Raw genomic sequence first — 11,068 nt, forward strand, 5'->3', positions numbered from 1 at the left:
TAAGTGTGCCACGGGCAGCTGCTGTTGAGAGAGACAGTGATCTTTGGAAGATAGCCTTTTTTATGTGCTGCAGTGGACCTAATTTGCATTTGCAAGGATAATGCAAGTTAAAAGAAAAGAATCAAAACTAATCAACTAATTCTACATGAAAAAAACTAAACACCCCAAATCTTAACACAACAAACTAAAACCAAACATGAGCTACATTGCAACAAGTCAGCCAGGATAGCAAAGGCATCATGTTCCCCTGCTGTTCACCAGCAAGAATTTGTCAGTCAGCATTCTATTCCATGGCAGCAGGTATAGCAAAGTTGAAGTATATAAATGTAGACACATGTTCCTATGTAAGTACATAGAACCACTTAAGGTTTTATATTCTGCATTAACAGTAAGTGGTGATTTGTCTTTCTCATCAGGTACTTGTCAAGGACATGTTGCATAACTCCTTCAAAAACATACTGCAATCTATTGCAATCCATCAACAGAATCCACTCATGCTGACATGATCAGATTTTTGTTTATTATTTGAGGGACGGCAATAATTTTTCAATAGAAAGATTTTATCCTCTGTAAAACTCTGGGTCATTAAATAAATACAAACCTACCCTTTTCTTCTTAGATTCTTGTAAGTTTCTTAACAATCCTAAAATGAGCAGACATGATTTTATATTGTTTGTCTCTGATGTAGCTTCTTGATCCCATAAGCCTGGGTGCAGCTGCCAAATTACACTGGTAATTGGTGTTCAGTCTTACTTCTAATTGGCATCTCATGAGACATTTCTGAAGCTATATCATCACACCTAAACCAGCAGAACTGCACTAACTACACCAGAGCAGTGCGATTCTGCACAGGCTGAGGGCTTTTTCTTTGTATTTTGTTACTCAGTGTCCTTCTCCGTCTCCTAAGGTGTATCACTGCCGATCTCTGGCTCTTGCTTTCATTGAACAAACAGCCTTACAGCGCTACCACGACTACACTCACCACCCGGCGTCCCAGCAGCTCTGCAGCCAGTGCTGAGGAATCTCAGTGCTCTCTATGGGCTCTGGTCCTTGAGTAAACACTGGCTGTGCTCTACCAAGGTGAGATCAGCTCCCTGAATGTGCTGTGCATGTCACTTCTGTGAAGTTCTGACTTGGCCAGGGCAGGGACTCCTAGCAACGATTCACATTACAGCATTTTCTTACTGCTTGTTTAATACAAAACAATCGTTCTTGACCAAATTTTCAGGAGCAGGAATCTGCAGTGAAAATTAACCTAAAAGGCTCTCTCTTACCTCAGAGATGATGGAGAAGTCACAGGTTTTGCTGTGATCCAGTGCTTGTGTGAAAGGATGAGGATAGGCAGCAAGATGCTGTAGTGTAGCTCATTACTGAAAAAGGCTCTACATAGCTTAGATTAAGAGTTTTGCAGTCACCTCATTAATGAAAGACTGTCAGTTCATTAACAAGTGCAGCTACTTAGTCTCATGAATTGGCACAAGTTTGTATCAGTGTAATCTTAACTGGTATTGGCTTCTCTGTGAATGTTTTAAGGTGGCTATGCTTCAGGTGAACAACCAGGGAAATTTATTCAGGATGCTATTCTGGAGCTCTGCTACAAGGTAAGCCTGTTTAATTGTGATTAAATGTATAATATATAAACACCGAAAAAGAGATACATGGTTTATAGTCATCAGATTATTCTGTACTTCAACGGGTAAATTAGCAGGATACTATGTTAATGGTTTATGAATAATTTTCTGTAAAGTTTAGCAACTCATTGACCCTAAATCTAGTCTTAATTTATATCAATAAATGGAGAAAATTATGACCTACCAAATGACACCATAGCATCTGTGGCCTTGTAAACATCATTGGAAAGCCAGTGAATATTTCAATCCAGTTCTTTTTATTTCATTTTTGAGTTAGTTTGTGATTTCTCTTTTTTTTTTTTTTCTTAGCACAAAAGCTTTCCAAACTGCATCATATTCTTTGCAGGTCAGCAAAATTTCAAAGAAGAATCTGTTCATTATGTTTTAAAGTCAAAAAGTATATGTGTTTATATGTGTAAACAGCACCATATGGTTAAAATGTGTTTAAAAGCTCCTGGGTAAAGGAGAAAAACATTGAAATACATTCTCTTTTGGCAGTGACCAAAAAGAATCTGTGACCAAAAATTCTGTGAATTCTATGAGTCACCCAGTTACCCTGGAAATGAAAAAAATCAAAATAAAACTATGCTACTTATTGTGGATTTCTCTGAAATTATCAAAGCTGGTACTTTATGAAAATAATTTTATGCTTCTCTGTACTTCAGCCATAGACAACTACAGAAGTTGTCAAAGGTATGTCTTCTGTTTTCAAACAGTTGAAAGATGATGCAGTCGCCCTGGTTGATGTCTTTGCTCTTCTGACTTCATTCTCAATTCTCCCATTGGTAAAGCAATGGAGAGGTAAGAAAACCCATTGTAAAATTTGTAAGTGTCATCATGAAAAAGATTATTGCCTGTAATTAACCTTAACATATTCAAGACATTTCACAAGTACAAAAGAAAAGAAAGACAATTTTTCAGTGGAAAATACTACCAGAGTAAAATTGATGTCAGCAGAAAATGAACTTTTTAATTTACTGGAGATAAGCTTTAATGGGAATCTTGTATGGTATTGCTGTAGTCTGCTGTTGTTGGCATCTGTGCACTGAACCAAAAAAGGCTTAGAGAAAGTTTTTGGGGTAGTTGCACAAAGCAAGAGTTAAGAGCATAAGAAGGCTGTACTGGATTCAGTTCACAGAATATTCTGTGACTGACAGGGATGGATGGCCAAAGAGAGCACTGTGAAACTGTGAAATAGCAAGGTGTTCTTTTCCTGATGTCTCAGCTGTTGGCAGTTTAAGAGATGTCTCGTGCCATAGGTTTCTGTTTGTATCATTCTGTTTAGTAGCACAGATGTCTCTACTCTCCATTTTTTCCATCCATTTTCAAATTCAGCTGTCATTTGTTTATAACACACCATCATTTCTACAAATCGTGAGGAAATACTTCCTATCCCAGTCCATATCTATTTACTGTCTCTAGGAGCCTTTCATTCCTCTGACAGACCTTGGTTTCCTTCTCTGGGTATTTTCTGCTTCTGCCATATCCTTTCTGAAGTGGCATAACCAGACCTACAAGCAGGATTCAGGATGTGGGTGCACCGTGGAGTGTGCTACAAAAGCTCCTGGTCCCTCTTGTCTTCTTCTAGCATATTTCAGGATCTGTGTTTTATTCCAAAGTTTCAGCAAACCAAAATTTTTGCGTACTGGGCCAAACCTACTCATCAGGGCCAAGCTGTGGGATAACTATTCTGCAGAGACCAGTGTTACAGTACAGTAGTTTGGGTTTGTGTGGATGGATGCTGTAGGCGATCCCTGGAGCCTGCCAGGATGTTTGACAGGAATGCTGCATCAAACAGACTCCATGGTTTTCAGTATTTCCTGTGACTTCTTGTCTGACGTTGCCCCTTGTTCCCATGGTGATCCAGCAATACAGAGGGCAGAACAGATGTTTCTAAGCTGACCTAAACAATGATTACTTTGTTAGCACAGTCTTTGCAAATGAGGCAGGAAAGGCTGGCTCTACCTATCCAGCCATCTCCTAAGAGGGCTGTAATCATCACTGGAAACTTTGTTTCCATTTCTATAGATTTTTGAGGATTAATTAATGCAAGAAGTCATGAGAGGGAAGCTCCAAAAGTAACTCTTCAGAGAAGGAACATGATTTGTTAGAATGTTAAAAGAGTATCTGTATTGGCCAAAAGCCCGTTTTTACACATTTTTCTGTCTAGCAGATGCTGTAGGCAGAAATATAAAATATGGTACAAGTACACAGTGATCCATTCCTAGAATAGTATCCCCTTTCTAGCAGTCACCTGGAAATTTCTTATCAGTAGCTGATAAAGCTGTCATGATGGATTTGGCTGGCTCCTCACTGGGAGGAGCTTAGCTGCCACAAATGCAGAAGCCACAGAGACTTAATAATATTAGATACTAATATTAGGAGTATAATATGTGAGAAATGCACGAAGGAATCTAAACACTTCCTCATGTACTTAGTTTTTTAGAAATTCATTGAATCATTGAGAAAATAATTTCAGTCAGTGCTGTTTAACCCATGTTCTATAGAATTCATGAAGGCTTTCTGAACTGCCTGTAAGTCTGTGATTTGCAACTGGTGTAAATATTTTCAACAGAAATTGAAAAGACTGCCAATCCCTCACTCAAAGAGAATACTTAATAAAGATCCTTGTCTCCTGGGTGTCTATTAATCTGTTTAATCCTCTATTTAATCCTCTATTCATTGCTATCTTTGCACCTTCTAAGAACCAGTGCAAACATTTTAGTAAAAATTACAATATTGTAAAGAATAGATTATCCGAGTATAAAAAAAGGTGAATTTAATTCAGGATAAGTTTATTGTATTGCAGTGGAGTGCCTTGCACCATAAGCACAGATCATAGTTGGAGCTGAGGAAAAGTTTCAATTCTTTTTATAGGCAGCTTTAAGCACTAAAAAAGAATTCAGATTTTCTTTAAAAGAAACTTTGATGATGTGGATGTAATTTCTCCATAAAAGTTTTGAAAATCTCAGCCTAAGTCTGTGAAGGTATTGCCACATTTATTTCAGGATTAATTAAAAATTGTGAGACAATACCTAATTAAAATTAGAATGGAATAAATAGTTAACATTAGCCCATGTAATCAAGGAAAAATGTATGTAATATTAAATATATTTCAATGTTATATTACGTCATCACAGATATTTAAGTCATCACAGCATCTTTTGATGAAGAAAAAAAGGCATTTCACTTTACCTCACTGACTGCTTTTACACTACATTAATGTTTGTTCCACTGTACTCTCTTACTGCTGAAAATATGTTTTCTTTCCTAGTTTTTCTGTAAAGTTATTTAAATTTTAAGCTTTTGTTAATTATGAATTGACAACTATTGCTAAAATTATACTTTTGCAAAACTTGTTTTAAATCTTCCATAAAAAAATTGCAAATTGGTAAAATGACAAATAAACAATCTGCTCTTGAGAGAAGAATTTCTTATGCTCAAATCAAAAAGTTCACTCTGGGAGAGAAGTTCTGTTACTTTCCAGAATCAAGCAAGCAAGATAACAGCAGCCATGAGTGCTTTCAGTCCTCAGGTTTGGACAGAACAAAGATTAGCTTTATATTATCTTGTTTCCAAATTTCTTCTTTTGATAGTACAACGTCTGTCAGGTTGACAGTGGAAATAATAAAGGTTACTCGTTTCCTGCTCTTATGCCAATGGAATAAATGATTTACACAGAAATCTGATGTTCACAGTACTTGAAAATTTTGTTTATTTTCTGTTTGTTCTTGCTGTACATAATTTTTCACATTTGTTATCTAAAAATTCAATCAAAATCTCATTTCAGCCAAATGGTTAACTTAATAATTTATCTTGTCCGCATTAATTCTTTTTTATTTTTTTTCACAGTTATATAAAAATAGGTGGGGAGAGATCCTTCAAGGCAACCAAGCTCTGAACAGACCTTCATGGTGGGCAGAATGTTGCCTTAATAAACCTGTTATAGGCAGGCTGAGGTCAAGATTGTAAACCAAACAACTTTTAAGAGTCTGGATGGGCCTGAGATGGATACCTTGTTACAAAACATCAGGAGGGAATTAGACCCGTATGTCCTAACACTGGAAACGGAAGAGATTTTCATTGAGAGGTGCCAATTTTTAAAATAATTTTGAAATCAAGTCCAGCTTGATCTTAGGGACTAGTAACATGATAATGACAAGAGCAAGAGTAACACGTCTGCACGCTATACATATTTACGCAATTAAATTTAAAAAAATGAAGATTTATTATAATTGCTGCTTTGCAAAGTTTATATTAAAAAAATTCCAATCAGTCTGTTGATGTTACTTTTATATTGCAGAACGTAAATAATAAAAAACATTCGCCACCAGGAATTATGAATAAGCTGACAAAGCAAAAAAAAAAAAAATTCGGACAGGCTGGACAAACACGTATTAACTATGATTATAGTGAGAGAACATTGGGGAACATCTTTCCCTCTGCTTCTCTGTCCTCATGTTGCAGAGAACCAACCTATATTGCCTTTCAGAAGAAAAAGAAAGGGAAGATGTAAGGAAAAGCATCATTTCAATGTTAAATAAAGCTGGGTATCCATCCCTGAGGCACAGGATGCCTTTGGGAGCTTGCTAGCTTCCCAGTTCTGAGGAACCAAACAGTGGCTGACTAGCATGGCAGAGTGGAAAGATGGCTCTGAATAGTGGCACGGCCTGTGTGTCTTAGCTGAGAAATGGGAAGCTGGAAAATAATCACAATGTTAGCTTCTAGCTGAAAGGAATGTTGTTTTAGTAGATACAACTTCTTAGCCAGACTGAGACCAGTCTTAAATATTAATAATTATACCACCACAAGTTCAAGGTCAATTAAAAATTATCACCCTCAACACACTTCAGTTTAAAAAAAAAGCCTGAATTCTGTGGCTGTTGTTTATAGCCCCATTGGAAAAAAAGGATAAAAGCTATCTAGTTAACTCTATTTTTTTCTTTTCAAATGAGGTGTCATACTCAGGATGTCCTAACAGGACCTCTTATTCTTCCAATTGAACTGTAGGAAAGTTTAACCTTCTTTGCTAAAAACCCAACCCCATATAAAGTATTTATTTTCTTTGAAATGTTTTGCCTCTTTAATAAAGTCCAATAGATGGCATCATCCTATGAAAAAAAAATAGATTAATACAGCTAAACACCTATCATTAGATGCTATGCATTCATGGGGTCTCATGATTATCTTTAGGAATTTTCTGTATCAATAGGGCATCCAACAGTGACTCTGAAGGAATGAGGCAGAGCTTGTTATGCCCAGTATCCAATGTGAACACCAAGAACTCTGGCAGTGAAAAAGGCAAACGGGGAAGATATGCCATGCTACATTAAATGTATTGATCTGTCAGTCCCCATTCTGTACTATCAGTGCTGATCAGCAGCATTATTTCACTGTCATACATGTGTGTGATTTCACCATCACCTCTGAGCTCTTCATAAGGGACTTGGTCTTTTCTTGCCTCCTTCCTCAACGCTGGGAAACAGCTGTGTGTAAATCGTGTATAAACTGTAAGTCTGTTTATGAGGCCTTGGTAGCCCAGAAGAAAACACAAAGGTGTTTGGCATATAGCTTAAGCCACCTTCATCCCAATAAAAAAAAAACACAGCAAAACTGTGTCACAGTAGCACAGACCTGGAAACCTGGTGAACACAAGGATACACACCAACAAATGACAGGATAAAGAGACACCCTGTAAAATATATCCCTAAGCCATTCCGGCTAATCTTGTTATGACTATTCCAGCAATAGCCAAACTCCCTGATAAAAGCTGAGCCCCTCTCTGCTGATAAGGACTGTACAAACTGGCAGGGAAAAGTGCTGTTTGTTCTGAAAATCTAACTTCAACTAGAGCAAGCACAGCAGAGGCTGCACCAGTAAGAACATGGTTATGGGCAGGCACAGTGGGATACTCAGTTAAATAGCCCAGTTATGGATTCTAAATATGAAATGGTCACACAGCCTGAAGTAAGGTTACAGTTTTATGGGACCCTTGGGTACCTGGTTCATGGAAGGAGTTACAGACCTGATCACCAAAGCTGAAATAAGTAGAAGCACTGTGAGGTCTTGGGCATTTACTCTTTAAAGAAATCCTGCATCCCCAGCCGCTGGGTGCTGGTGGCTGCTCACCAGGGCTGTTTGCAAGCTCAGTGCAGGTGTTCAGCAGCTGTCAAGCTTTACATGATGCAGCAAAGGCTGTCACTCTTTACTCTCGCACCCTATACAATGCCATAGTGCAGCCAAGGCATGCCCATTCTATGGGCCAGAGCCACCCTGCACTCAACATTATCAAAATTAGTATTTTCTGTAAGACTACCTGGATGATTGTGATCAGGTTCTTTAATCAGGTATGACTATGAATTTCTGATCTGTATTTTTAGCCAGATCTGTGTAATCAAATGAGTAAAATGTCCTTTTCCTGTGAAGTCAACAGTCAGAGGTTCCAGAGGTCTACACTCAGCTTCTCAGAGCGGGAGAATTTGTAACTTTGAACTTGCAGAGCTGCAGCATGGAAAGAGAGATGCCATGAAATTTGGCATCCAATGATCTACTAAATCATAGGGTAATAATTCAACAACTACCACAAGATGTCATTATTATATGCAGTTTCTTCCTATTTGTAGAACATTAAATAAAAGAGGCCTCTGGCAGAACAGAGAAGTCATTTCCCTCCCACTTCAAATGCCAAATAAAGTTGGACGTGTCATTTTATCTTGGTTGCGGAGCTCGGTCAAAGTCAGTCAAATAACTTCAGTCCAAAACAACTTGGCCTCAAGAATTTGTCCTTTTAAGCCACCACGTGAAGGCACCAGAAAGCTGAATCCAAGTAGGCCTGAAAGATCACCAGCACTGCTTCCCCAGTGCCCTGTGCCCTGCTCCTCTCCTGGAGAGTGACAGTTTTCTGCTTTATGACTGTCAAACCACCTACCTGCCATGGGTATTTCAAACCAGGTATTTCTGCTATGGTAAGATACTTCTGCTGATGTGACTCCAAGCAAAAAGGTTCTGACAGAAAGAATGAAATTGTTTATCTGCGCTGGAACGCTGAATGCACACGCCTTCCTTGCTGATGTGACAAGATAAATACATGAATATTTCACATCACCTTTTCAGGAGTGGTAGTTTGAGGCGGAATGCCTTGGGGGTCAGGTGGAAGCCCTGCCATATTTTACATCTGCAGTTCTGTGGATATGGATTCAGAGATGTTTGTTTTCTGCAGGAATAAGTAGACTCCTATGCTGCTATTTCTATCTAAAATCTGCTTTCCCACTGTAATAAACGATTTATCATGCATTCTGCAGGAATGCAAGTTCCTCTTCTGGTTGCCTTTGTTCATCTGTTTTCTTAATTGACTTAATGTGTTTTCAAACACAAGTGGTGACTTCATACCAGCCCATGCTACCAGCATGACCAGTCTGTCTCTTTCCTCCAGCCACAGGGACATCACAGAGGCCTGTGTGTCCTCTGGTAGCACCATACCTTCACAGACCTCAAGTGTTTTGTTATTCCCAATTCTCATTAGCCTGAGATCAGAGTGAGATCATTTTAACTCGGTTCAGTGGCCTAAGGAGCACCATAGGCAAAGGGGAGCTCGCTGCATGAGACATCCATGTGATGGTATAATCTGAGCCACACGCTGCAGCCAAGTGGGGGTCAGCTGGATCACAGCGGCTGCCCACAGCACTGCCACTGGCAACAGAAGCAGAAAGCTTCGTTCCTCTCCAAGCAAGACAAGTCACTGGTTTATGAAATACAAACAGAGCATTTCACATCAATTCCTTTCAAGGCAAAGACAGATGTAAATGCTGAGAGCAGCAGTTCTGCTGATTACCTCGCCTTGTCGTTTTCTCAAGTGTTTGCAGCCTGGTTGCATTTGTTTGGCATTACCATGGCACGAATCTCTCTTGAATAAATTTAAGTTCCATCAGAATTTCTTCACTGTGTTTGTCAAATAATAGACTAGTAAGCTAGAAGAATTCCCAGTGTATTTCCTGAAGACAGTTTACAGATTTTTACATTTTTTGTTTTGTCAGCTTTAGTGTAGAGCTTCTGCTGAGATTTGCATCAGTCTCCAAAGACCCAGTGTCATGGGGCATTAGTTGCCTTCACCTTCTCGTGTTCTTGCATGCTTCTGCCCTTCTCGACTCATTTCACTTGTCATCTTCTTTCTGCTCAGAGCTAAATACTTATTTTTGTCAACTTATAAAATATTCATCGTTACTCCTCTTTTTAAGCAAAAGGTATTTTTTAATTACATGCTCTTGCATAGAAAAAATGCTTTCATTCATAATGTCAGGTTTTTTAGAAGGGCAGTTGCCTGCAGCACATTTGACATGGAGAGATAACCAGGAGTTAGAAAACAACCTGTGGAAGGACCAACATGGTTCTGGAGCTTGTCCCGTGCCCATGACTGGGGCATGATTCATGCTTTCCACATGTGATCCATGGGCCAGGACTGGTCCAGGGCATCCAGAGGGAAGCCACCATACTGCAACTCTATTGTACAGCCTATACTGCACTTACCACCCTTACCACTCCACAGGATTTTTTGGGGCAGCCTGTCCACAAGAAATAGGCAACCATTGCCTGAGAATGAAAACTCTTGACAGTGAGTTTTTTGGGGGTTTTGAGTTTTTTGGGGGGTTTTTTGGTTGTGGGTTTTGTTTGTTTGCTTGTTTGTTTGTTTTTGGTAAAATGTAAGAATCTATAGACAGACATAATTTCCTATGGCAAAAATAAGAGCTTCAATGATGAAATTGTTTATAAAGAGGCAGAAGAAGTATTCAACAAGTTGTTCTGCTCTGTATTTATGTGCTCTTATCACTGGGATGTGATGAAATGCTTTCCAATCCCTCAGTAACCCAGAAAGCTGTTAAGCAACATATACTGTGGTAAGTAAGCACTAAAATCAGCAGAGCCATGCAACAAAAGATGGTGAAGACTTGACTGGCCTAAGCATACTCATTTCTCTTATATTTAAGAGTATCAAAGAAATTCTACCAGATTAGAGTTTGCTGTTCTACCAATATTTTAAAAGGAAGGAAAGCGACAAACTTGATTCTATGACTAAAAAACTAATGGAAAACTTGAAGGGAGATAAGTTATTAAAATAATTAGTATATAGTAACACAAAAAATATCAATCAGAAGTTTTACATAAAATACGGTTTGTCAGACAAAATTGATTTCATTCCAGGTATTCTCAAACTCTGATATTTGTATATCTGTGACAGGCAACATAGACATTTACATCTAACACACCATATTTAGTATCTCACAACACCAAGATTAAAAAAAATCAGCATTCTGTTTATCAGCAAACACACTTGAATTGAGTTAGGAGCTTCATGTCTGACAGGATCTGACAGGAAGCTATCAGTGGAGAATCATTCTCTGTGCCTTAGGGATGTTGTTAAGGATAATCCTAGACCTACCACT

The 11,068-nt window shown here is 38.5% G+C and overlaps 1 long non-coding RNA gene across 1 annotated transcript; it reads left to right on the plus strand.

Annotated features, from left to right (window-relative positions):
- The first annotated feature begins 896 nt into the window (after positions 1-896).
- On the plus strand, positions 897-2,437 carry LOC136359922 (uncharacterized). Its single transcript, XR_010743381.1, has 3 exons — positions 897-1,080; positions 1,534-1,601; positions 2,348-2,437. It is a non-coding gene; the product is annotated as an uncharacterized lncRNA (long non-coding RNA).
- Positions 2,438-11,068: the final 8,631 nt, after the last annotated feature.

This window comes from Sylvia atricapilla, chromosome 4 (assembly GCF_009819655.1).
Source record: "Sylvia atricapilla isolate bSylAtr1 chromosome 4, bSylAtr1.pri, whole genome shotgun sequence".
NCBI lineage: Eukaryota > Metazoa > Chordata > Aves > Passeriformes > Sylviidae > Sylvia > Sylvia atricapilla.